The sequence below is a fragment of the Atractosteus spatula genome, chromosome 7 (assembly GCF_055471065.1).
Source record: "Atractosteus spatula isolate fAtrSpa1 chromosome 7, fAtrSpa1.hap1, whole genome shotgun sequence".
Classification (NCBI taxonomy): domain Eukaryota; kingdom Metazoa; phylum Chordata; class Actinopteri; order Semionotiformes; family Lepisosteidae; genus Atractosteus; species Atractosteus spatula.
In genome coordinates, this window is record NC_142712.1 from 8,377,657 (window position 1) to 8,401,115 (window position 23,459).

The window sequence follows — 23,459 nt, forward strand, 5'->3', positions numbered from 1 at the left end:
TCTCAAAGTTCTGAGTCATTATAAAGACAATGAATTATGACAGGATGGTGATTGTCAAGATGAAATGGACTGGTATGAATAAATCCTGTAACCTTATCTTATGTTCTGAACATCATGTCCCAGCTGTTTTCTTTATCCTGCAAATCATGTTTTCTTGTTTTCTCACTATGTGGCTTATAAAGATATGCAAGATGTGCATAATCCACACAGTAGGGCATCCTTTCCTAAGAGCTGCTGAGAGAGTTCTCTCAAGGGAAAGAGGAATCTCTGCAACCGAAATGCATACTTCTGCCGGAAGGCACAAAACATTTTGCATTGTATCATCCTTGCAACAGCACAGGTCATTTTGTATACAGCAGAATATAGTTTAACATTGTGAAGGCACCTCTGTTCGTTAAGTAGGGATTTGGGATGTTTGCTCTAATTGATTTAATTACAGGTATGGAGAAAGGATATACTAAATTCTGAAATCAGAGATATCAGAATTTCATGGTCTGTTTAGCTTATCAAATACAATAGATAGAGTTCATAACTGAAGTTTGGGAGGGATTACAATAACCAATCACCCCAGCCTTATTCCTCAGGAAAGGCACTTCAGACTTTTTTTAAAAGTAAGCTTGTTAATTCGTCTGCATAATTAAAAATTTATACACTGGCTTAAAGTAGATCGATGGAATTGACTTGTCAGGATCTTCTCTTTTGGGTGTATGGAGGGGCTCCACTGGTGAGGGCGCTTGCTTGAGCACAGGTTGTGCTCTGTGAGGAAGATGCCACAAGTTCAAGTCTGGATTGTATTAGTGGACAAGTGAGGCTCGGATCCACCAAGTGACAATGCACAATTGGTTGAGCACCACTCAGGAGAGGGCGGGATTAGATCACTAGGGCTTTCCTGGCAACACAGAAACTCCTGCAGCTTTCCTGGGATGTGCTGTTGGTGACCAATGTCAGGGCTGTGCTACCTGTGACATGTGAAAAGACAAGTGGAAAAAAAAAAGATGGGGGGGTCAGCGGAGTCTGAGTACACTTTCTCGTTTTCTCCTGTGTGCAGTTGCAGGGTTTATAGCAATTTGTTTGAACAATCTGATCTCACCTACTGTAAGAAGGCGGTCATATCGTAAATACAAGATCACCAAGACCAACGGTATATGTACTTTTCTCAAACTAACAAGGGGCGAAAGGCAGATTTTAAAGCTGCAGGTGTAATTTATGTTCATCTACCATTTGACGACTCTTACAATCGATAAATTCAGCTAATGCATTCCACTGGCGACACCACTCTGGATCAATAAACTTTGCCACATGTCTTTGTTTTAGGAAATGCAGACATTTATTCTTAATTAAAGGGCCGATTCCACATGCTGGATTGCATTTGCAGTGCTCATCACTTTTGAGAGGAACACTGACTCTTTGATATGCATTAAGATTCCTATGGTGATAAGGCATTTTGACCTTACAATATTTTATTTAATAGTGTCTTTCTTTTATTCCTTCCCATTCTATTTGAAACACTATTATTCTGGATGGAGTCTGTTAGATTCCATCAGTGTAAACTGTAGCCTATTTTCCTAACTTTAATGCGTGCAGTTAAAGGTCCTGTCTCCAGGATCAGCTACTGTTAATGTGTACTACAAGATAGTAAAACGCTGTCTTTGTCCACTCAAATTCATTGTCCGAGTCCCAAATTCATTGTTACTGATTTCATGATTTTTAGGATCTATGAGAGAATGCTTTTCTTACAGTACAGTAAGCATTAAAAGGAGACATTAAAACTGCAACAGTCAAGTACTGGAACTAATAATATTTTTTGATCTAGTGTTTTAAAAACAAGATCAGTATTTAAAGCAGGCCTTGTTTTATAACTTTATTTCACAAAAATAATGTACTGTATATGATTTTGTAATGAACTTGAAATCCATCAAAGTTTGTGAAGAATTTCTTCTTACATTCCTCTAATAAAGTTACTACTGGACAGTACTTTTCCAACATACTGTAGTTTTCCAACATAATGCAAGTACCTATCTTCATATCTTCCCAAGCCAATTAAATATTCCACTGCTTAACCTTTAATATGCCAACTAGTGTTAGTGGACTGGGGTAGGTAGCACTCTTCTAAATTAATGCCTCATATGGGTGAACATGAATACTGTGCTGTAAGAGGTACCGATGAGACCTTAAACCAAGGACGTGTTTATTTGACTATTAAATATCTCACAGCACTGTTAACAAGACCGTTTATTTACTTTCTCATCCACAACAATGTACAGTGCTGTATACCTGTATACAGTATTTACTTGTCCTCATACACTATATATAGAAATTCTTTAGTGGTAAATGATGAACATTCAAAAGTATTTTGTAATCATTTAGAGGAAAATAAGATACATAAATGTAAGGAAATATTATTTACTATATTAAATAGTGTTTTTTTAACAGACGTTCAGAAGTCAAATCATAAGTTAGCAGTTCCACTCTCCCCCACTTAAATACTTGCTGGCTCTTCTAGCAACCCTCTCTCCAATCCAGCTTCAGTCTTGCAGTGGCATGGTGGCCCTTTCCTCAGGAGAGAGGGGGTTGTGGCTTTTCCTCAGCCAGACGAGTTAACACAAAAGCATTAAGTACACTATTCCTTTATATTCACTGGCTTCTTTCATCAACAGTAGAATTTCTCCAAACTACTGTATGTGATATAACAATTTTAGCACCCTCTGCATTTTCTTACTGATCATCTGTCAGAGTTTTGTCTCAGGTAGTCCCCTGGTCATCAAGATTTATATGGTTGAGTTAAAATGCAAGCTACCTCAGCATATCTGATCGGTGGACTACGTTTTTTGAAAACGGCACAAGTTGTGTATTTCTTAATCAGATGAACATAAGTAAGATTTATTACAAATATTAATACTCTAAGTACATAGCTGATGGTCAGTTCGCTCAGTGGAGCTAACAGAATGTCTGCCATGCCTCATTGATCAATATGGAAATGAAATTAGGTGCCCTTTTTAATTTACAACATGAGATTCTGTGTGCTTTTACCTTGTTTTTAATAGAATGCATATCTCTGGTGGCTGATTAAATTATCTGTCCTTTAAGAGCCAGTAATACTATAATTGCTGGTCTTACTGACCAAGATTTGCATTAGCCTTGGAATCCCTTACTTTACACAAGGCAACATTAGGAAGCTGACGATTTGTGTTAATAACGCACAGTGAAACCACACACAAAGAATTCAAGGTTATGCTACCTTAGTTTGATTTCCTTTTTTTCTTTTTTTAAGGAGTGAGGAATTTCAATTCTGTAAGGATGGATTTTATATCTCATTAAAAGGAAAAAAGCAAATGATATCCAATAAATTATATGATTGGCGATGATATCATTTTACATACAGAATAATATTGAAAGTGCTGTAGATGTATCCTGTACACAGGCCATCCAATCATTTATATTTAGTGCAGTTATTGATTCTGTAATAAAATAATGTTAAGGGTCATTAATGTTTACTACAACTAATGTAACAAGAGAAGCCACGTAAAGATTCTTCCTGTTTAGTATAGGAATTATATCCTGAGAGATGTACAGTACTTATTGATTACCCTGCATAATCAGTACAAGAAAGCATGTGGTTCATTTGTAGCATTATGTACAAAAAGTAGTATATGGTAATTTTGTAAAAAAAAAATGACACCGGGCACACAATCAATAAGGTTTCTTTGGATCTTTTGTATCAATAACTTGATAATTAAAACATCATGATCATTAATAAGCAAGTGATTTGATATAGTATGTCTTGAGGGCCTGCTGAATTTACAGTGATGATATCGTCTCAAGAAGTATGGCCCTGGTTGTGAGGTAACTGATTCTTAAAGAAACATGTGTCAATCATTCAAGCATGTCAATTATATCATAAGCGCTGGTGCAGAAAAGAATGTCATTATTGTGACAGGATTCAGCAAACATATTATGCTCTGAAGTATGAAAGGCAATCAAATACAGAAATAGAATATAAATAAAGATCATGGATATACTGCACAGTACAGTTACACTTGAAGAACTGTCACCTAATAAATTCATTCTGGAATCTTACAACTGGAGAGTCACATACTGTACAAAGTTTTCTTTAAAAACTCTGATTGTACCCATTTGGAGAAAGAATTAGAATATTTACAGTAAATACATTTTAAGTGTTCTTTCCTATATTCCTATTGGATGTAGTTTTTATCTAACAAGTTCTGAAGTGGCCAAAGCAATTATTAGGATTAGTCCTATGTTAATTGAGTTTGTAAATCCAAAAAGAAAACATCAGTGCTTTTCTTTGTGTAGAGTTACCAGCATAGTTTTTAAGTACAGTAAAGAAAATCACATTGACAAAACAAAGAAGAAATGCTGCCAACGATATAATGTTACACAATACAGTAGAGTTGTGCTTCTTTGATGGCCATATGCAGGGCTAATACAAGAGTACAACCTAAATGCCTGGAGGATGGATACTGACATTTTAAAGTGCTACCCCCCTCACCCCACCAAACACACACGTTAGCTATATGCTCGTGTTAAAGTCATTATAATCTGAAATTGAAAAAAGTCTCCAGCAATCCCACTCGTTCAATATCCACAGCAGTTTCAATAAGCATGAAGAACACAAAAAGAAATAGAAAGTATGAGAAACTATACACAAATAATACTATGGCATTTTTGGGGGGAACATGCTGTCTGCACAGGTCTAATTTAAGGGCTAATGATTGAAATACCGCATAAATGTAAAAAAGAGAATGAGTTCAATGAAATCAATAATATAAAGCAGGGAGAAGAGAAATCTCACACTCCAGTTTTTCTTTACATGTCAGTTTCTTGTACAGTATATTGTTTCCATGCTATAGTATTTCATTGCCGAGCAAGATAAACCGCCCTAAAGGATACTGTATATACAGCACTTCTATGAAGTCCGAACAACTTGCATCCCGGTGGTGGCTGAAATTTAAACGCAAAAGACATTTGGAATACAAATTGCTTTGGGGGAGCAATTTAACAAGAAATGGGTGTTTGTAATTTAATTCTTGTTTCATGAGGATTGGGCACAGATAAGCAGCATTGTTTCGAGAACCACATACCATGCTCTAGGCGTTAACTTAACTAGGTGATAATGATGAACACAATGGTTTTATGCACAATCTACTTAAGTAAGCACAACAGATTATTGCTGCACCAAGGAAATAACTGGATCCTAAGATGCCAAGAACAAGCAAGAATAAAACCACATGTAGGAAGCCAGTTTGAAATCAATAGATTTGTGGGAGTAATTTTAATCAGCCGTGGGTCCAACAAGGCTGAGGAGGATAGTGACAATTGATAAATAAATGCAATAAAATAAACCCAGAGTTTTTCATAAACAGTCTTACCTTGCTGTGAAACTTTAAGGTATATCAGTTTATTCCTGGACACTCTTTGTTTCAGTATTAGACAAGATGTGCAACCACCTGGTCAGGTAGGTGTATAATGCAATTGATGCAATTCATCGTAACATTTTCACATCACTCGTACTGTGCATGGTATTAATCGGGCAAAGATGACACCAATATTTGCTGTACTTTTCTAAGGACTGGATTATTTTATAATTTGATATCTCAGTGAACGAGGCTCTGCTTTGGGCCAGGTCTGGTTACACAGTAATCTTCACAGTCATGAAAGTCGGGTCAGTGGAACTGATGCTGTGCAAAGCATTTCTAATTTAAAACCTTTCTTGGGTCTGTTGATTTATTTGACTATGTATGGGATTGTTTCTTAAACAGCCTCAGATTCAACGGCAGAGCTCTTGTTTTGGAGGGTAAATAATTAACCAGATTTCTTTATTAACTTAAATATCCTTTCATTGCTATTGTAAATGCAATACTGAGGTGGGGTTTAAAACCGCTTTTGCACTGCAAAATTGTACACATGAAAATATCACCATGTAATCATAAAGAAGAAGATATTATCTTTGTGCCATTAATTTAAAGTTGTCTCAAGAAAACACATTATTTTATGCTTTAAAATGCGATTATTACCAGACCCTACATTTTATGAATCAAGATAAATCATTAGATTAATATTTGACCACTAGGACTTTGCAATTAGCTATCTCAAGGTTCATTAATCAAATGATTGATTGAATAGCATCTGTTGTTTATGAGTCTAAGAAAAAAGGGAAATAGTTTGCAGTCCCTTTTTCTGGAATTAGGTTTGATGCAGAAGACTTCAGTTAGATTAATACATAGCTAATGGGCTCCTCAAGTGCAATGCTTATTACATCAGTCCCTGACTCATTTAATAGTCATCTGCTTCGTGCCTCTGCCAAAGCATTGTTTTACATTGCTCAACTGCCACACACATGTAGTATAAAACTCCTACTGATGAGTTATGGCCTAAATCTCCATAAGAGTCTTTATGTCTGAAAAATTATTTTAGAATTACAGTCACTTTAGTATAAGTCAGAGTGAAATTGGATGGATTTCATAGCCATTAAAAAGTCTATGAAAAACAATAATTCTGATAAATGGTAGGAATAGAGCGGTTTTTAAAAAGACGGTTTATTTTATTTTTATTCTGTTGCTGAATCAACAACTTCTATAGAAGTTTAATATAATGAAATGGCCCATTGCTTTTTAAAGTGGCCTTATACTGCAGTTTTCCCAAAAGCTTATTGCAACAATTTCATCTGCTATCTTTTTCTCTTGGGTTTCCCTTGAATGACTTGTCACACACTTCTTTACAGTTTATACGATGTGAAGGCTTCGTCAGCTAGATAATAGTCTTAGCTTGACTTTGAAGTGAAGTGACCTGGCTAAACAGCTATATAGCACTCAACATGTTCACAATGTGGTATTTGGATGTTGAGCTCTTCTCAGGGTATTTTACAGGTTGGATGTAATTATATCATCCTCAAGATAGAAAACCACACTTAAATGCCTTTGATTACACCACTCACAGTTAAACCAAAATCTGCCACTCTCCGAGGTGCTGCTGAAATCTGTCTTCTGAAAAATACCATATTACTCTTCCAGTCTTACTGCAGATTCATGAACCTTAGACTTAACCCCTCAAAACAGTTTGGCTTCAAAGCTAAGTAGGGGTTGAATAAATACTTAGCAAACGAGTTCAGCCCAGTGACCTAGACGTCTCAGGTGTAAGCCTGTTGCATGCCACCAGCAGACTACAGCTTGGATCCCCCATTTATGCACAACTAGCAGCATACTGCAGGAGTACAGTATTAGTTGGCCAGTGCCTCCTTGGATTTTAAAACAACATTGATGCGTTGCACCAAGCTTGCAGTGATATCAGTGAGTTCATTGAGACTGACACTCCTGTAAGGAACTGTGGAGCTTGCAGTCTGTCAGTACCATAATGGTAATGCAGTGTCTTAATAAACTATAATTCCAAATTGGATAGTTACAGTATAAAAAATAAACAGGAGTCTGTATTGGACACAGTCTTGTTTAATATAAAAGGTATATGGCACTGTATGATAAAGTTCTTAGCAAACAAGGCATTGGATAGGCTGATACTCGGATATAGATGAGAACTTTTTTTCTGTCTATGCACCTATCTTGAGAAACATTCCATTAGAAACTTTGTTTGCAAGTTATTAAAAGTATTATTTTTAGGCACAATCATTTAATCATATTCCATTCTATTTTAATGTTTTCTTGCCTTTTTTAATTTGTTTTTTAATTAGTTTTTTTTAATTTATTCATTCTTGTACAGTGCCTTAAGATACAAGGCATGTAATGGTATATACTAAATACAATTTGATTTGATTAAATTTTGCTTTGTTCAGAGCTTCTTACTAAAATACCATTTCCATTTTACTTCATGTTGTCGTCTACTGCAAAAAGTAGATATCAGAGTGAAATGTGTTCTGTTTTGCTTATGCTAAAGGAAATAGTCAAATGCCAAAAGAATTAAGATTTTATTGATTGAAATTATACATTTTGTGTTAGAACTATAGATTTTCTATATTTATTTTAAAATATTTTATGAATCTTACACTTTATGATTCTGGTTCAAAGCTCAACAAAGTATGTACGGAAAAACAAAGATTTATTATTGGACCTGATGATTAACCTCAGTAGCAAATGGTCTTGCACCTTAAATTCAGAAATTAAGTAAAAAAATAAACTGCACTAACTCAAGTAGAAGCACACACGTAAAATATAAAATATAATCAAGTTCTAGCAAAATGTTCCAAATCTACAACTCATTTCAAAGAAAAAAACCTTTCATTAATCACATTTTCATTTTTTAACAATTGAAAGAACAATTAATACATAATGCCTATATGAACAGTGTATGAATGTAATTAATGGGAGTTACACTGTAATTCTCTTTCTGGGGACATTAGCAATGTGTCATGTCAAGGTTTTTGTTCTGAAAGTTTACTTCTTGGAAATGGCATTTATTATAGATTAAAAGGATTGCCATACTGGAAAGGAGAATATGAAATTAATCTACACAATTAACGACAGTGTCATGGAAGTCCAGAGAGAATCAAGATAATGTCAGCTTTGGGTTAAGCGAAATACTATTCTTTAAAACTATGTAGAGGGAATACATACAGTAGATGGACAATATACAAGGAAAATATAGAAATGGAAAATACGTGCTCTGGGGGTTATTTTGCTGCCATTCTCTGGTAAATATGCAAGACAACAACATCCTTCCACATGGTATAGATGAGCTTGGCAGACCCGTAGAAGAATCTGTACATGAGAATCCAAGAAAAGGGGTTTTGTTGACATATTTTTAGCAAGAAATGGTCCTATCTCTTAGGAGTGTTTGACAAAAAAAGATTTGACGGCATGCCAAAAAGAGTAAAGGCATTACTATAGCCACAGCATGGCTAATTACTAGACATGAACTTCAGTGAGATTTCCATCCTTAACTTCCTACTTACTTGTAGTCGTTGTAGTTTGCATAGAGGACATGTCAAGCCAGAAAGATAGTTTTGAAAAATTCATTTTTGTCTACTACCCAAAGTAAAATAGATTTTCTACACGTCTTTGCAAGGAGAAAATCCAGGAATTCAGATCTCAGTTACCTGATATCATTCCCCGAATGGCTTTTTAATCTGCACTGTAAGTATTATGTTTCTGTTCAATCAAAAGGTTTGCATTTTAATTAGAATATATGGAAGAAAAATCATAACAATGCAACGCACATGTCATTTGATAATGCAGGCAATTATAAAATTAACATCTCCTTTCCACACACAAAGCCAGAGTACGTAGTGCAATAAGGTCTAATGGATTTCTAAGTGGCTTTTATGAAGATGCCACAGCATATCAGTAGTTACCCAGGACTATTATAATTATTACTTTGTGGTGTGATTTGATTTACCCAATTACACCGAGCAAAAGTCCAAGGAAGACTGAATGAATTAGTCAAATTTGTTTTGAAGGTGAAACATGGGACGGTACTTGGGCAGAATTAGAAGGATAATATTCAAGATAAAAATGTCAAAGGGAATCCTGAATTCTACGGACACTTGTGAAATGCTTAAAAGGCTAATGGGGTTTTAATTATTCTCAGTCCAGAGCTACGCAATTGGATACCCTTTCAAAATTGTTGCCTTATGAATTGTTGCACAAATTGAATTGAAATTTGGCAGCTGTTATCAATAACCAAAGTTGCTTCATTCATCATCAATCAATGTATAAAACATGTATGTTGTTGTTTACATGTACAGTAACATGCAATCTATCCGTTACATTGCTTCTTAATGCTAATGTTACAAACCTAAAAACGTATAGACCCAGAGTATCTCCTGGTTTCCCTTGCTGCTGAGCTACTGTACTAATGACTTAATTGAATGAGGAATGTTTGAATCAGATTAGGATAAATTTAATGTGTTCCAGATTTCTGCATGTACTGTACATTATATAAAGCTGCCTATACAGTAAAACATTCAGGACTCCGACTCAGGCTCCCAGTATACACCACTGAGGCTGAACTATCACTTTTGTACCCCAATACCATAGTGCAGTTTTTGTAATGGCTCAGTGTCCTTGGCATTAATGACCTTCCATTTTCTAACTGCTTTAATGAATACAGGATGACAGGGGAGCCAAACCTATCCCGGGAAGCAGGTGTGCAAGGGAGAATATTCCCTGTACAGCACATCAATCCTTCGCAGGGCACAATGGCTATACATACTGCACACAATAGAAATTATTTAAGCCCATGCCCAAAAACGTACTAATTTTGTGCTGGTTGCTTCTCAGCTATGTCTCACATGTCAAATCCTCCCTGCCTCATGTACAGTATTCACAAGTGATTGCTGATGCAATAGGGATTAGTCAGTATTAGGGAAATGCAACTGTATTCTTTATAAAAGTACTATATTGTATGTTGTGGTATCAGAGAGAAGAAAATAACCATATTGTTCTCTTGCTACCAGATACATTTTATAAAATATATACAGTAAAACACATCCACATCCATAACTAGAACTGCAAACATTGTTAAAAGGCTTCCAACCATGTTATATTGTCATTAAATAATATAGTAAAGTAACCTGGCAATAAGATTGTGATGGAGTGGATGTTAATAGCGAAGAAAGAATGTGTAAGAATTACAAAGGAACAAGTAATAGGTTAATTCTATGCTGAAAAGAGAAGAAAAGAAGCACAACGATTCGGCTGTGGAGCCTTCTTCAGGTGTCTTGTAAGAATTACTGTGTCTTCAGCAATGTAAAATCTATACAGAAACAAATGTTACTGTTATAAAGTGCTGCTGCTATAAGCTGTAAAGCAAGATTGTACCATTTGTACAGTAGATTGCATGTTATTTGTAAACAACAACATATAAAAATGATGGACTCACTGGATGACAGATTTATTTATGTTTCTAATCAAATTGATTAAGGTCTCAGAATTAAAATGATTTATAAAAGTTTTAATGAAAAACACATATCTGAACATGAATGCATCAGTGTCTTTGGCATGTAGCTGTTAAAATTTTCCAAAGTAATGAATTGCAGAAGAGATAGAATTGTGTTAAAATATTGCTCTCTTTTGTTTTTCCAACATACTTTAAGACAGAGGGAAGACAATGTTGCTTGGGCGTACTGAGCATGGCATTAATGCTGCTGTGGTGTGGGGTTTGATCCCTGTCTGTTCCCAATGAAACAATAAGTTTCTTGAATACCAGCCCATGAGAACAAAACCTTTACTGTTTTTCTCCCTTTTAAATGGAACTGGGTTGGAGACAACAAAAACACATGTAAAAGATAATTTCATGTACTGTACCTTGGTGTATGTCCTTAACTGACAACATTTCACTGTACCCGTGGATTGTTGAGCATGAAAGTTTGGGATCAACCTACCTCATTATCTGAATTATCTGCTGGATGAAACTTTGGTAATAAATCTTTTCAGTTAGTGGCATTAAAGACCACTATAAGATCTTTACTTGGAAAGTCAACAGAAAGGTCTTAATTAGTGCACAGTAAATTACAGAAGGGAAGGTATACAAAGACTTGATCTGTAGCTCATCCTCTCAGATGTATAAATGACGGAACTTAACCTAATGTGAATGTCTCCCAGGTTTTTAAAAGAAACATGTAATGGAAACATTCATATAATAAGCAGAGAAAGTAATATACCATAAATCTAGTTTATAATGTCTGTGCAGACTCTCATGTGTGCACTGGTACCTTGGGCTCATGAATTATTTATAAACTAATTAAAGAGGTTTAACAAGAGTTTATGATAGATGCAAATTAGAAGTTTTATTGGCAGACCACCTAGTAGTTGAGCCTTAATAAAATTGTAAACTGCCTGTTTGTTGGTATTTACTGGGGTGGTGGAAGCTGTAAACACAATATACATCCAGTGAGTAATGGATGATTACCAGTATGTAGCAGATACAGCCTCTGTTTTGCAAACTGTAAATTACATGGGATACAATATCCATTGCTACGCCAGGTGAATGCATTAAGAGATGGAACAACATCTCTTTAAAAATACAGTCTTCTCTAAAGCTTTTCCACATAACTAATTATTGAAATGTGAAGCCAAAGCTCTTTGGAATGTGTTCATTTTTCACAGTAAATCAGAAATTCCTCAGTTTAGGAGAAACTCAAAAGATATAATAATAAAAAGAAATACAGTACTTCAAAAAATCTGATAGTTTTCCACTGATTAGACTTTCTCTGAAGTAAAAAGCCGAGTAAACGTACATTGTATTTACAGTATATAAATACACTCACAAGTGGATATATTTAATATACAGTAGTTAAGCACTGTATATACAGTATGTTGTTTTTAAAAAATTCCAGAAATCTTACCGAAGATTTTGTTAAAGAGAAAAAAATAGTTTGTATTAAGGAAAATGCCTCAGAAATATCACAAAACTATTTCCCAGTTATTACAACTAACCTTTCAATAATGATATGCTACAATCTTCCTTTAGTATAGGTCTGCATTACCATGGCCTCATAAGCCATTTAATTGCTACAAACACAGTTTGAGAGTGAAATGTCAGGCACTAAAATATTTTACCTTTTTTTTTTTACTATAATCTAGTGGACATCTTCAGTACCAAAATGTTAAACCACTTAATTCTCCTGCTGCTTTTTCAACTGTCCACTTTAATTGTCTATACTGCTAAATGATGGAGAACAGTACTGGAAGCAGGCTTGTTTGTCACTGGAACCTTAAGGAATGAATCAAATTATTGGATGTCTTGCTCAGGATCTGCAAGAGCGGTCAATCAATTTGTAGCTTGTGTGTTAAGATATTTCATATGTAGCTCTATGCCAGAAGTATTTTGTATTAAGCCATGACAAACACATCTGTGCTCTTAAATTTCTTTTTTTTGATAAATGCAAATGAAGATAATCAGACATTTTTGCCAGTTTTTGAATTGGTTTGCACTACCGTTACATTTTCAGGTAATCTTAACGAAGCATGTCCTAAATTCATCATTTCCTTTCCATAAAAGGCAGAATTACAGTAGGTGTCTTTTTCCTGTTTCTAATGTGAAATGCGTCACCTCAGTCCATGTTGGGATCTGACCTCAGACCTTTGCAAACAGAGCAGACACAGTGGCATTACTTAGACAGAGGTGAATTCAGCTATACCACTAGACTCAGTCCCCCTGCCATGGGAGTATTTTACACTGTCCAGTTTTCAATAAGATGATGTTACCTTCTGTAACAGGCCCTTGCACACTGAGACCTGTTACTCTAACAAGATATAGAGTATAAGTTCATTTTATGATGTACAGTATACCTTTATTACTGATATCAAAATGTCTTGAGATTTGTTTTCTTAACGATAATGCAATTAAATTGTGAAAATCATTATCCCAGAGAATCTAAAGGCGATTAAATATGTTGTGGTGGAAAGTATTTTATACTAATTATATTTACACTAATTTAAGAAATGTAACCATAATAAAAGTATAAGTCATTAAAATTGTAGTGTAATGTACAACTAGGAAAAGTTAAGGCGAAAACTGTAACAGTTTGCAACTAGGAAAGTGTTACTTAGTTACTCTGTTGAACTATCAAGAAGCAAAAGTGATGCATTATAAGGCAAAACTTATTTCTGAAAATAATCTTAAAATGCTCTACAGCATTTATAGATTATTAGAAATATGGAATGCAGTGTTTTGAGTTTGAATACAAATAAGGGAAAAAATTATAAATATGAATGAAAAACTTCTTTCACATTAGTCCAAAGACTGCACAGCTGCAACTTTTAAATGAAATATGCGATTGCGGTTAAAGTCGGAGATAAAATTGGAGATCAAGGTTTAAATTAACCTTTGGACTCTTCAAATCAAGTTAAAAACAAGAATGGGAAATCAGATTTTCAAGATAATTCTGCATGCTGTGCAATGCATCATAACCATCTTCTGAGGAATATTTTTAGGTATACGTTTATGTTTTTGTTCTAATTCTCTGAAGATCATCCCATTTAACTTCTCACTACATTGTATCTTTAATGAACTGCAATCTTTCTCTACATTGAATATGTAGAATAAATATGTAGAATACACTACAGTATGTAACTTCTATAGACAGTTATTTCACAGTTAACCAGTTCAACATATAGTATCGACATCAAAAGCTAAACTGAATTCAGAACTACCCTGAAACTAAAAATCTTTTAATGGCCTCACAAATCTATCAGGAATGCACTGCTCAGAAATTTTTAATTACTGATATCCATTTTTTTAGTATATAATTTTGGTTCATCAACCTGAAAAAAAAGCTCAATAGCACCTTATTTTCTTTTTTGTCACAATTTTCGTTATTTGTCAGACATCACAATAAAGGTGTCTACAAAGGCTTTAACATATGAGGATCTTAAAAATATTAGTTATCAAAAGGCAATATAAAATGCATGCAAGACTTTACATAGTTTCTACTAATGATGCTTTCAAAATATTTAATCTACTAATGTACTGTGAGAAAACATGTACAGTAGATATCCGAGAAGCATCAAGTAATAGATGTCACAGGAACTTAAAGTAGATACTGTAAAAAGGGGAATCAGTTGTGAGTAGTGACTGTAATTTATTAAAAGCTGCTAAAACAAAAGCCCACTGCTGATAGCAATTAATATCTGTATGAATGATTTTTCATTATTAATGTTTGTCACCATAAAATGCAAGACATTAAAAACACAAAAAAATGTATTGTCTTCCAAATACAGTACAACCACGAAATAAATGAAACTGTCAATTTGCCATAAAAAGTTTATTTCCACTACTTCTGACACAAACGTATAGGCTTTCAAAGGATGATGAATTAAAATAATGTAAATAAGTTGAGACTCTGGGATTTTATTGGTTTATTCTGCTTAATATTTTTAGTTGCTAAGAATTAGGAAAGGTTTAGCTAAGAGGAGGTCTTCCTAAAGCTTTGAATGGAACTCTAACAAGATACAGTATGTTGGTGCAAACACAAACAGATTGCTTAGGTTAACAGAAGCTAAAGACAACTTCTCATACACATCATAGTACAGACCTTTTATGTTCAAAGCTGACATTAAGGAAGTGTGCACTATTCAAAGCAAAGCATCAGATGACATCTCCAAAAATATAGTACAATAGCAGAAAATCGGATAAAAGTCTGCTTTTGAAATGAGCTTTTTGATGAGTCACAGGATTTTTTTCACATCCGAAATGCTCACGTACGCAATATTGTAAATAAATATGGAGCCCAGACATTCAATACAAATGGAATATGATCGAGTTCTATCTCATGTGCAAAAGTGAAATTCACCATACTTCAAGCTCTTTGATAAAGTGCACATTTAGTGAAAGGCTGGCATGCAAGAAAGTACAAAGTTCAACATCTACTGTTCATAAGCATTATAAAAGTGTGGGTGGTGGATGCATGTGAGTGGTGCACCTTTTTGGTAGGCAGCCTAAAAATGAGGTGTGGAACACCAGCTATTGACAAGCGAAGGCTAAGCCACGCATCAGGCTATAGCTTGGCTCCATGTCTCAGCAGAGGCTGAGACAAAGGTGATACCAAGTACTTTTTTAAATCTTTATGCATATCTTGCAGTTTCTGATAGCTTTGCATTGCACAGAACTCTATCATGATAAATGGTGTATTTCATTATTATAATTAAGATTGAGATTGTTCTCAATCCAATCGAAATACAATACTGTATTTTGTACACCAGTCTGATTTTATTTTGTTTTGTGAGAGGCAGATGACCACAGAGCTGGGGACTCCAGTGGCTCTACAACGGCCACTAGGGCTAACAATCCTTAACCTATAGTAAATGATTGCAAAATTGATAATTGTAATGGAACATTGGATGTTCACATTGGTCTTGTTTCTATAAAAGGTGTGTTTGGTTTTTTTTCTTTTTTGTTTTTGTAGACTGTAGTAAAAGAAGAGACTATCGTGTAAGTCAGCACAGTAATTGCAGTGTTAAGTGTAAGAATTCAGTGCTTTCATTGTACAAAAAAGCCAAGGCTTTTAATTGTATCTGTGACTGTCCATCCCTGTGTTTGAGGCTTCCGTAAAGGTCATCTAATGTCCACCCTGAAATAGGATCCTACACACAATATACACAAAACCTGAATAGATCTGTTTTTGGCTGGCTGCAATTACACTTTTCTCACATTGTTTGGACTTGGATTTAATCAAACCTCAACCTGCCTACTGACAGCTAACTGAATCAGATAATGAAGGCTATGTGTTCACCAGAGGCCCGTGTTTCTTACATTGTTCACTTTGCAGTACCTTCCTTTCTTGCTCTTCCACCTAGAATGGCACCTGAGAAGTTTACAAGGCCATGATATACAGTACAGTGACAGGGCAATGCAGCAAAGCAGCTTTCTTCTGCTGTGTGAAGACATGTTAATCACTTCAAAATGTCTTTGCAATAATGAAGGAGCCACATCATTTAGCACAAAACTAGAAAGAATTGAGAACAAAAAGCCAAATAAAATTACTTTTCGAGCTATAGAAAGTACAACATTCAAGCTGTTTAATTCCCTCTTTTATCATTTTCAGATTGCTTCAATGGCAGATATTTGCATTGCAAAGGGCAGCGCACACCCTGCTGCGACACTGTTTGATGCCATTCAGCAATAGAGCACTGCTGGTACATATATTGATCACAAAACAATACAAGTTTTCTTGCATGCTGCTCTGGATTCTACTTATTCCCTATTGCTCCTTCCAATTACTGATCTCCTCTAGGGCTGAAAAACAAACTATAGACATGAAAGCCTTTTATATACTGGAGCGGTTATTTATTCAGCCATTAAATATTGGTGTATAATATAATATAGTTTATTGGTGCATTTGTGCCCAAAACCCCATTCTTAAAGGCCACATCAAGTTGTTTATGTGGATCTCTTCAGATAATGTACTGAAGCAATAGGAACAGACAAAAATAAGATGCACAGAATAAAATGTAGAATTCAAGTCAAAAGAAGCTATATTAAAACTATATAATGAATTAATAAAGGGATCATTTAGAATACACGTACAATCTTGCTGAGATGAACTGGCATCCCGTCAAGATTGTATGCTGTCTTGCACCCATTGAATGCATTGCATGCTGAGATAGGTTCGGGCTCCCTCGTAACCCTGAATTAGATGAAACAGCTAAAACAATGGATGGATGGATAGACGGATGTATAATTTTGGTTGCCACAGTAGAGACATGGTAATTAATGCCAGAAATCAAGCCATTACAATTATTTATTGGCTTCAAAGGAATGCTTTACAAAGAATAGTTAAAGAATTGAAACTTTCATGTCTTGAACAGGTGTGACTATGGGAAGGGATCAGGGATCCATGATTCAAGGTGAATCTGAGACACAAGTAGAAACCAAGAGGGAGTTGGTTTAGGGTTTGAATCAAGAAGCTCTTCTTCTATTTAAGTAGAATAAATAATCCTTATTTGTGAATCCTGTTTTCTCTTCTTCGTTATTAGGGGTATCATCTTATTTTACTGTTTTCTCTTTTTTTAATGTCTCCAATTATTGGTGCATCTGGCATTCTACTGCTCAATAGAGCAACTGTAACCACATGTTCATCTGTGGCAATTATCCACTACAGTGGTTAGCTAGTTAAACTAATAAAATATACACATTAGTAACAAACACCAGTCCTATTGGATGCTATCACATTTAGCCCCATTCTGGAAAATGTTGCAGAAATTTAATTAATGAGAAAATGGGCAACGTGTCCTGTAAATTGCAATAGTGATGCTTTGTCCATTTTAATTTATGTTTACAGTATACTGTATGGGACATTTTGTGCAAATGGAAATGAAAAAAAAGCCTAATAGAAAAACATGGAGATCTCTACTCTACTGTATACAGCAACACATATGATTTCCTACACAAACAAAGCAGTTACCACTTACAGCATAGCATGTCAGCAGGTCAAACAGTAACAGGCAGTTTTATAGCAAGTACTGTACATATTAATAGAGATATGGACCAGAGATGGGAGAGGGGGGCAAGATGGAATTTAGCACATGCAAGAAAACATGAGACACTGCATCTGGGGTGAACGGCAAAATTTTTACATCTTAATGAAACTTCCGGGATAGATGCATTGCTTAAAGTGAAAAACTGCCGTCTTCTCGGGTTAATTTGTAACTTCACTAACACACAATATTGTTTCCTTCCTTTTGTGTTGGACAAAATAATCTCCTTCCAGTCACCATACCAGCCCAAGAGGACAATTATTTTCCAATTTAAATGTCAACTCCAGTAAATAATAGTAGGCTGCACCAAGTTCTCATTGACTTAATATAAAAGCAATAACCATGATGGTTGAATTCAGAATGTAATTAAAACTGTTTAAAAGTAAGGAAATTGGAATTTCCTTCCACCAAGCACTCAAACCTTGAGCCTGTGCACAAAACCTCTTCATATTTAAAAAATAAGTTAAGTAGTACATGCTGCATGCGTAGTTTGAGACTGAGGACAGGTTATGAAGACCTTATTAACACATACTCTATTCATTATAAATGACATGAAACTGCCTGTGTAGTTCAGGCTCACACTGCTATGATTGTATTTGTCCTTGTCGGCATTTTTAATGAACTTCACGGTATGGTTAAAATTCAGAAATGAAATGAAGCGTCTGTAATGAAATTTGTATTTAACAATTCCCCTGGAGATTTCCAGCTGAGTTCTGCCATACATACATATTTTTTTGTCTGTAATATGAAGTACTATATTCCTCATGCTTGTATTCTACTTTACAATGCTATACTGTACTGTACAGTATGAGATGAGACTTTTGTGCAAAAAATGAATCAATAAGTTGAATAAAGAGTTGATACTCCTTAGTAGGTGCAAATGTTTGCTGAAATGCTAACATATTTTATTGATATATTTCCATAAGGATCTCCACAAAGCAGGTATGCCTAAAGCTATACAGGTACACTTTACAGAACCTCCTTACACAAAAGATCTTGGAAAATACATAAGTCCATTTGGAATTATGAAAACACATGATTTTGTTTTCCCTTTTCCGTTGTGTGCACACTGTTTCTGCCTCCTATGCTTTCTTGTTTCTCTGAACATCTGAAGAAGGAAGTTTCCCATACCATTAATCAAAGATATAAGGACATTATCATCTCATACAATTAAACAAAGGTAACTAATTATTGTAATTTGTTCAAATATACTAAGGCAGTAAAGATTTCCTCTCATCTCTGCACTCTAATGATATTAGTATCAATGTCTAATTTTTTGTATTTTACTTAATTATGGATGTACTGGACAATTTATTTAGTTTCCAATGAGAAGAGACAAGGGCATCATGATAGTATGATGGTTAACACTGTTGTTCAGACTTTGTACAGTATGTTCTCCCAGTCTCTCTGGGAGACTGGGTGCACCAGGTTTCTTCCCACTATCTAAAGACATTCTATGCAGTTTGTCATCAATTAACTGTTCTCTGTATGCACGTGTATGTGTGTGCCATGTCATGGACTGGCAGCCTGTCTAGGGTGTAGTCTCCCATATGTGCTCCCTTTTCATATAAGGCTGTGGATTACCCCACCACAAGAAGCTATTAAAAAAAGAATGGGTGAAACAGATGCAAATAAACGTAGGTGAAGTAATGTCATGTGGCTTTGTGAAAAAGCTGCTGTATCATCTTAGGCTCAAGCTTCAGGCCCAATGGTGCGGACCTGAGCCATCATACCCACCTGTTAATTGGGAAAGGCTACAGAATGAGGCACAGCTGGTCTGAATGAGTCTTTGGCACTCAGAGGGAGTGAAATTCCATGTGAGGGAAAGCATTTATCAGGATGGGCTCTGTGTGGAAATTTGCCACTCTTCAGTTTAGAAGAATGCAAGTTGTTTTGGGGAAAAAAAAGTGTCAACCATATTAATAATGATAAAAAAGTCATTGCAACACTCTATAAAAACTGAAATTTGATTGTAGATTGACTTACCAATATGATTTTTGTTTACTGTTAATGTAATGTCCTGCTCTACTGATGATGACATGTAACAAGTAATTTTCCATCTGGACTAACTGCAGCTATGCAGTTACTACTATACAGTATGAGATGTGTCTTTGGGATCTAAGGATTGACCGGATCATGTCCATCTCTGCCATGTTTATTATCCATCCACTTTCTAACCAGTTTATCCAATACAGAGGATCGGGGAGCTGGAACCTATCCTGACAAGCAGCAGGCGCAAGGAACGTTACACCCTGGACAAGACACCAATCCACCGCAGGGTATACAAGCATAGAGACACACTCATACCAAGGGCAATTTTTCCAGAAGCCAACTTACTAGTATACAGCATCTGTAGGTGGCATAACCGGAGCACCCAGAGAAAACTGACTCACACACGGGAAGGCCATACAGAGAGAACCCCAGGAATTAAGGCAGCAATGCTAACAACCGCACCACTTTGCCAACCACATGTATACTAATAAATTTGATATTGTTCCTGATGTGTTTAAGGACTAAGTCTTAGTAATTAAATTGTTTCAGATAAGAGATCCCAGACTTTATATGGCTAAAAAAAGGACTTCTTTCCAACCTGCTAACCACATTACCAATGGGATTCATGCTTGTTGCTCTAGCTGTAACCATTGAGCTTCATAAATTCCAGAACTTGCTTGATTCCAGATGCCCAGTCGTAAATCTCAATATAATTCAGACGTCAGAATTTTTGCTCACACAAGAAGCTGTCACCTTGGCCAAAATATCTCGGTGAGGCAGCATGAAGGCTGTGCTGTATCTAATGTCTGCTTGAGTGTTTTTTAAAAGGTAAGTGTTTTCCTCTTGGGTGGGGAGAGCAGACTCTGGGCTTGAAAGAGGCAGACAAAACCAAACTACAGTGTAATCATTATGTTGCACAATACATTTACATTGCCTTATTTTTAATTCTGGGAATAATATAGAGCCCATAATTTGGGGATTTCAAAGGATTTTTTGAAAGGTTACCTTTTTCTCAGAGGTATAAAAAGTTCTATGTACTGCTTAGTTAATATCAGAAAAGTTCCCCAAGGGCTTAACTGATCAGACTCAATAGATATTAACAGCAACCTAGTAGTACCTAGCCTAGGGCAATATGAAGGCAACATTGTGTGTCTTACTAATAATATAGCTTTTATTAGATGTAATTTAAAAACTCCCTGGAAAGCTCAGTCAAACTAGAAGTATGCCACTTTATATAATGAAATAATGGTCATGCATCCAATATGAAGGGAGTCCATGTCCTAAAGTAACTGTCCTGCACTGTAATACAGAGTGAGTTGCAAATATTGTTGTGGTTCCACCATGTAATTGCTATTTTCCATGGGTTTTTGAATCTATAAGGTATTTTCTAACCCGATTCACCCAAGTGTTGGCACAGTGTCAAAAACAAAGGTACCCTTTTTAGATTTAAAAAAGTCTGCAAGTAAATTCCAGAACCTTATGACATTACATGGATTTCTTTAGTGCACATGATCTTCCGATGCCAATATATACACATTATGATGTCATGCCTCTCCTAAAACGCCCTATATTTTGATATTTCGATACAGTACTTGACTGTAGAAAAATACACACAATATAGCAAGAACTTCCACTATAGGAAGAACTTCTGTGCCACAGATAGATATATGTACTTTATACAGTACATATTGTATACAGTATGTTAATAACCCTTAACGACAGCACCTCTAAAAGTAATTGTGACAAAACCAGTTTTAAAAAGCAAGATGTTCATGAAAGTTTCCAAGTCTAACAACAGAACCATCTTCAAAAGCTGGTTCACACCAGATTCAATTATAGGGAACAAAAAAACAATCATGTGAAACAAAATAATCTCTGCTTCTTTATAATTAAACAATTAGGATCAGCAAGTATCCTTGTGTTATTGTAATATGCTGAGTAGTCCTTGTGCTTTTTTTGCCATTTGTTTTTAACTGTGAATGCCAAAATGTACTTAAATTGGGACAATATGCTGCTATTTCCTACATGTCCAAACTGTAAAAAATGATAATTATGGAGTTTTAATATTAATACCCATTTAACTCACGTTTAAGTCATGTGAAAACAGCCCACTGTGACTGTCTCAGCATTGATCAAACCAAAAGTGTTTTCACTGTTACACATGCAGTAATTTATCTGTCTCTTCCACAAGCTCCTCTCTTAGAATAATAAGTTATTGAATGGAAAAATTCAGCTTCCTTCACCTTTTCTGTCATATTAAATTGAATTCCACAAGCCGCTACCACAGCACACTTTACCATCAGCTCAGTAATCAGACATGGACATTCATTTGCATAGGACCTCTGGTTGCTTTGACATTTTCTAGTGATTCTCCATCACGTTTAACATACTGACGTGACCATCATGTTATTTATCCTGAGGGTGGGTTTATGTATGAGGCAAGAAACCTTTCCCAGTGTTTTAATGGGGTAAAATACCTGTGTTTATGAATAACCACTATGAATTACATAAGAAAAGCATCTTAAAATAGTGGTTTAACTAACAGAGGTGTAGAGTGGATAGGCAATTGGAATGAGTTTCTCCCTTAATTTTAAATACCTGTAAAAATCTCATATTAGCCAGTAAATGACACAAGATTCTTCCTTAACCTTCATTTAAACAATACTGGGATAAAAAGTTCCTTTTAAAAAAGCATACTGTGGAATGTTTTATTTGTACTGTAGGTGCAGTTTGGCTCTGTACTGTACAGTATATTGTATATGAAATGGACGGCTGCTGCAAAGAATCAACAGAATAATAAAAAAAAACTGAGGACTTAACTTATTAATGTCAGAACCAAAAGTCACCATATTTCATTGGAAGTTAAAGTCTTTAGTTATATTAAATTCAATACATTTACACCAGGGCATTTTTTTGTATTTTAAACACAAGTTGCAATGATACAGTTCTAATAAATGGTGCTTCTGACTTCATCTATAGAAAAGGAATGAATACAAAAGGGAATCATATCATGGCTTCTGAGTGCCTGCACCTGGCTGTTAATTAAAAAAAACTGACATATCTATAAAAAATATGCTAAACGTGAGTACTGTATACAGTATACTGTATTAAAGGAAGCATGAATTCCTATACAAATGGAGTTGTTCTTTATGTAATTTCTGATTAAAAGATCTTTAATTTATTTTACAAGTTGGATAAATGAACAAAATTAGTCTACAGGGTGACAAGATACTAAAAACTGACCATATCATCTCTTTCGATTTATTCAGAGCTTTCGGTTATACAGTATGAATTTTATCTAAAGCTCAATCTGAGCTCCTCGTTGCTGTCATTTTGAATTAAGACCAACGGTATGATAAACACGTGGCAGCAGTGAGGCCTTTTCTCTGTCTAAAAGAATGCATTGCCCTTTATTCAGGGCACAGATAACCATTCTGCACATGAATCAAGAACAGTGGGAGAGCAGGGCACAGCAATGAATCACAAGATATGTGGAACAGCAGCATTTTTTCTTTTTATTTC